Source organism: Pelodiscus sinensis, unplaced genomic scaffold (assembly GCF_049634645.1).
Source record: "Pelodiscus sinensis isolate JC-2024 unplaced genomic scaffold, ASM4963464v1 ctg34, whole genome shotgun sequence".
Lineage (NCBI taxonomy): Eukaryota > Metazoa > Chordata > Testudines > Trionychidae > Pelodiscus > Pelodiscus sinensis.
This window is the reverse complement of record NW_027465849.1, coordinates 6,555,900-6,561,899: the sequence shown is the minus strand read 5'-3', so window position 1 is coordinate 6,561,899 and position 6,000 is coordinate 6,555,900.

Genomic DNA, 6,000 nt, shown 5'->3' with positions numbered 1-6,000 from the left:
TAAGTGTAGGCCAAGCCCCGCTGTGTCTGTAGCAGGAGTAGCAACAAAAACTCCCATTGCAAACCCAGGCAGAGTCGGTGCCGGAAGCAGGCTCATGTATCCATGCAGCCAGCGCCTGGCACAGCAAGATCCTGATTTCGTTACTATGTGTCAGTGCAGAGCCCAGAACAGCAAGTCCCTGATTGTGTTACAATGTGTCTGGGTGGCACCCGGCCCGACGGGGCCCTGATCTCGGTCACTGTGTGTCTGGGCGGCGCCCGGCCCGACGGGCCCTGATCTCGGTCACTGTGTGTCTGGGCGGCGCCCGGCCCGACGGGCCCTGATCTCAGTCACTGTGTGTCTGGGCGGCGCCCGGCCCGACGGGGCCCTGATCTCGGTCACTGTGTGTCTGGGTGGCGCCCGGCCCGACGGGCCCTGATCTCGGTCGCTGTGTGTCTGGGCGGCGCCCGGCCCGAGGGCCCTGATCTCGGTCACTGTGTGTCTGGGCGGCACCCGGCCCGACGGGCCCTGATCTCGGTCGCTGTGTGTCTGGGCGGCGCCCGGCCCGACGGGCCCTGATCTCGGTCGCTGTGTGTCTGGGCGGCGCCCGGCCCGACGGGCCCTGATCTCGGTCGCTGTGTGTCTGGGCGGCACCCGGCCCGACGGGGCCCTGATCTCGGTCACTGTGTGTCTGGGCGGCGCCCGGCCCGACGGGCCCTGATCTCGGTCGCTGTGTGTCTGGGCGGCACCCGGCCCGACGGGGTCCTGATCTCGGTCACTGTGTGTCTGGGCGGCACCCGGCCCGACGGGCCCCGATCTCGGTCACTGTGTGTCTGGGCGGCGCCCGGCCCGACGGGCCCTGATCTCGGTCACTGTGTGTCTGGGCAGCGCCCGGCCCGACGGGGCCCTGATCTCGGTCACTGTGTGTCTGGGCGGCACCCGGCCCGACGGGGCCCTGATCTCGGTCACTGTGTGTTTGGGCGGCGCCCGGCCCGACGGGCCCTGATCTCGGTCACTGTGTGTCTGGGCAGCGCCCGGCCCGACGGGCCCTGATCTCGGTCACTGTGTGTCTGGGCGCCCGGCCCGACGGGCCCTGATCTCGGTCACTGTGTGTCTGGGCGGCGCCCGGCCCGACAGGGCCCTGATCTCGGTCGCTGTGTGTCTGGGCGGCGCCCGGCCCGACGGGGCCCTGATCTCGGTCACTGTGTGTCTGGGCAGCGCCCGGCCCGACGGGGCCCTGATCTCGGTCATTGTGTGTCTGGGCGGCGCCCGGCCCGACGGGGCCCTGATCTCGGTCACTGTGTGTCTGGGCAGCGCCTGGCCCGACGGGCCCTGATCTCGGTCACTGTGTGTCTGGGCGGCGCCCGGCCCGTCGGGGCCCTGATCTCGGTCACCGTGTGTCTGGGCGGCGCCCGGCCCGACGGGGCCCTGATCTCGGTCACTGTGTGTCTGGGCAGCGCCTGGCCCGACGGGGCCCTGATCTCGGTCACTGTGTGTCTGGGCAGCGCCCGGCCCGACGGGGCCCTGATCTTGGTCACCGTGTGTCTGGGCGGCGCCCGGCCCGACAGGGCCCTGATCTCGGTCACTGTGTGTCTGGGCAGCGCCCGGCCCGACGGGGCCCTGATCTCGTTCCCTGTGTGCAGGGGCGATGAGAGTGCCACGGAGCCCAGGGCAGCACCGCGGGGCCCCGAGCAGCGAAATTTTGCGGGGCCCCTTCTTTGACACGGCGCATGCGCGGGGCCTCGGGAAGCGCGGGGCCCGAGGCAGCCGCCCCGCTCACCCTGCCCTAAATCCGCCGCTGCCTGTGTGTCTGGGTAGTCCCTGACACTGGAAATTGACCCCTTCCCCCAGGAAATAGCCCCCCTGCCCTACAAGCCAGCACCAGGGCAGACTAAGGCAACTGAAAAGCCTCTGATGTCTAAGAAGGGCCCAGTCCGGGCTCCTGCCTCCCTGGGTCGCTCGGGCAGGGCTGGCAGGCCAGGCTCTCCACTCCGGCCCCTGCCTCCGGTACTTACACAGCTGCTCTTCCAGGATGTAAATGTCGTCTTGCTGGAAGAGAAGGAGAATGAGCCGCGCTGTCAGTAACCAGGTCCGCCTTTGCGCTTTCGGGATCTGCCCCCGAGGTCCCTGGCCCTGCAGCCCGGCCCAGGACAATGGGGTGGGCAGCCGGGCGCCCCCCCTGTGGCAACGCTCCCCTGTGCCCTGCTGGCACGGCGAACGCGCACTGTGATGTGGTTACGCTGAGCCCGCCAGGGCCCGTCGGGGGCAGAGCGTGTTGAGAGCAGCCTCGGGGTGACACGAGGGGCAGGGCCCGGGGTATAGGGAGGGCAAAACCCCTTTATGCCTGAAGCCGGGAGCAGGATGGGGGAGCTGGGAAGCAGCCCAGCGAATGCCTCCCAGCTGTTTGGCAAGAGCCCTCGTCTAGGCTCCTGATGGCTCGATCCCTGCAGCGAGGAGTTCCGCGGAGTCCTAGAGGACGAATCACGGGGCGCAAGGAAACGTCAAGGAGCATTCAAAGGGGCAGGCGCCCAGCCGAGGTTTGCTGGGAGGAGGGCGAGCTAAGAGGCTGCCCGGTTAGGATGCCAAATGGGACCAGGGCGTGTCGCCTCCCCCCGCCCCGGCTTGTCGGACCCTCCCAGGGAGCCCTGCTCACCAGGCTCTCCTGCAGCTCTGTCAGCTGGATGATCTTCTGCTTGATCTTGTCGTTGTCCCTGGAATTCAGGGCACACGGCCGCCATCACCTCCCGGCCGCTCCCCGGGCGAGGAGCGCTGTGCCATGGCGCCTGGACAGGCCCGCGGGTGGCGGGGAGCTCACTGCCAGAGCGGGGCGCTGTCCTGCAGGGGCGCTCTTCCCTGACGGTCAATACTGGCCCCCTGCAGCCCTAGGGGGTGCTGTGCTGCAGGGGGCGCTCTTCCCTGACGGTCAATACTGGCCCCCTGCAGCCCTAGGGGGTGCTGTGCTGCAGGGAGCGCTCTCCCCTGACGGTCAATACTGGCCCCATGCAGCCCTAGGGGGTGCTGTGCTGCAGGGGGCGCTCTCCCCTGATGGTCAGGGCTGGTCCTTAGTGCATATGGGATTTGGTAGCTGGGAAGCCTTATGACTGAGGGTGGAGGGTGCCCTGTGTGACCCCCCATTCTCCTCTTGAGATGATTCCCAAGGTGTGATCATGCTCTGGACTCAGCTTCCAGCAAGGTTAGAGTGTCTGGCCTTTGCTCTAACCCCTAGACACCACTGCCCAGGAGTCCTGCCTTCCATCCCGCAGTGCTCTACCCACGCACATCTCCGAGACACATTGAATGGGTGTCACTGCCCCTGAGCCTTCAACAATGACCACCCCTAGCGCCCATCTAGGGCTTTCTGAAGGAGGGCGGTATCAGCGAGTCCATTTTACAGATGGGGAAATGGAGGCAGAGACGTGACTGGCCCAAGGCTGCCCAGGAGGCAAGGGGCAGAGCCAGGTCCCTTGAGTCTCAGTGATTCACCCCCAATAATCTCTGTAATGTTCAGCTCTTTTCAGAGATGGGGCCAGATCTGGGGGAAAATCGGGTGGGGGGGGGGATCTGGCCCAGGCACAGTGGGGGCGGGGGGGGGGGGGGAGAGTTAGCAGGTCACGTACCTGAGAAGGACTTCCTCCGTTGACTTGAAGACTGGGGCAAGGGGATGAAAAAGTGGTGCTTGTTACCATATAGGGCCAGCTGCATTCATGTCAGTGCCCCAGACACGGGGCGAAGCCCCAGACACAGGTTTCTCTCACCTCCCCTTGCTGCAGAAGTTGGAGTGGCCAATGCAGGCTTTGTTCATAGCTCCCACAGCCAGACGGGAGCGCTGCGACCCTCTAACCTGGATAACCCAGCCCAGAGACTTGCCCCACAATAATCCCCGGAGCGGATCTGTTAGAAATTCATCCCAGCCGGGTTTACACAGGGCCGGCCCTGGGGAATCTGCCCCACTCCATTTACCAAGGGCCGTGCCGGATTTGCCAGCGCTGACAACTTTGAAATCAGTCTGGGATGGTTTCCTAAAAGATCGGCTGTTGGAACTCTTGGGGTATGTCTACACTTCCTCTTTCAAGAGAGGGATGCAAAAGCGGACAAACGAAATTGCAAATGACGTGCGGATTTGAATTTCCCACGCTTCATTTGCATAATCGCGGCCGGCCGCTTTTTCGAAAGACCCTATTTCGAGATAAAAAAACGCCGTGTAGACACGGTTGTTTTGAGAAAAAAACCCTTCTTTCGAAATAACCCTTAAACCAACGAGTAAGGGTTATTTTGAAATACGTGTTTTTCCTCGAAATAACCACGTCTACACGGCGTGTATCTCGACATAAGGTATTTTGAAAAAGCGGCCGGCCGCAATTATGCAAATGAAGCGTGGGAAATTCAAATCCGCGCTTCATTTGCAATTTTACTTAGCTGCATTTGCATCCCTCTCTCGACGGAGGAGTGCAGTGTAGACATATTGCAAAGCAGATGAGGTTATCCAGCTATGCATACCCCAGGGCACGGGCGGGCCGGATTTGAACTAGCAAGCGGGTTGATGTGCCCTGTGGACACGCTGCCGCTCCCCTGCTCCCAGGCCAATCAGGACCTGAGGATGGAGAGTGCATGCAAAGTCTCCTAAGTCTCCTCCCACTCTGTAAAGGGCGCAAGGTGCTTAGAATCAACCACCAGCTGTTCAGAACAGCTGACTGTTCTCTCTAGGTGCCATGGGAGGTGGCGGGGGGCCGAGGGTGGAGACTTCATGCACTCCCCCACCTCCCGGCCAATCAGGGTCTGTGGGCGGGGGAGCACAGAAGTATCCTGGCCCCGCCCCTGCTGCCCAAGGCCCCACCCCTTCCAGGATGGCCCAGGGCCACCTCAAAAATTTGTAAAGTGGCCCCCGGTCAAAAGGAACACAGAGGCCTTCCAGGGGTACATCCACTCATCTAGCTATTGGCCTCATTTTACAGCAGGCTATATAAAACCACTAGCAAAGTCAGTACCAGCTAACAGGGCATGCAGACAATGACTAATCTATACAGCCCTGTGTACCAGCCACTAGAAGGTAAGTACAATATTATAGTTCAGTTGATTTATTTTACAATTATGTGGCAAAAATGAGAAAGCCAGCGATTGTTCAGCGGTAGCGGCCCTTTGATCTTTTTGAAGTCCGATTTTGTAAGCAAGATGTTTTTTAAGTACCTCCGGGAGACGCAAGACAAATCAGACTCCCGTAAGGGGTACTGTCATCTGGAAAGATTGATCCCTTCTTCTAGGCGTCTATAAATCTACACAATATTTTCCACTGAGCATCTGTCTTGGAAAACAGCCTCTCGCCGAGATCAGAACTTTCCTCCGGCTTGCGACAGCCTTTCATTTAAGAAGATGGAAAGGCCGGGTTCTGACAAGGTCCGTAGGGCTGTGGGTCTGTCTGGCTTGTCATTTCAGGATTAACTGGATTTGACAGTAGATGTGAATGACCAGCATAATGCAATATAAAACAGGGTATGTCTACACTACCCTCCTAGTTCGAACTAGGAGGGTAATGTAGGCATACCGCACTTGCAAATGAAGCCTGGGATTTGAATTTCCCGGGCTTCATTTGCAAGTGCAGTATGCCTACATTACCCTCCTAGTTCGAACTAGGAGGGTAGTGTAGACATACCCACAGTGACTGTGGAGAGGAAGAGACCAGTGGTCCCTGTGCTACCAGGGCCTTTCAGAAATCTTTCCCTTCCATGTTTTAGATCTATTCTAATCCACAGAATGTTTTTTTTTTAAAGTCCAAATAAAAAAACTTTTCACTTTTCTCCAAATGGACCATGCCAACTGGCCGGACGTGTTTTTTTTTTTTTTTTTAATTTTACCCAGTGGCATGTTTAAAAAAAAAAGCTCGTTTTCACATTTTGAAATGTCGGCATCTCCTGGAGAAGAGCTCCAAGTTTCCATCTGCTCCAGCTGGGAATACCAGGGTTCTCTGTAAAGCCTCGAGTGGCACAAAATCATCCTCCATCCCATCAGAGTCAAAGCAAATGAACA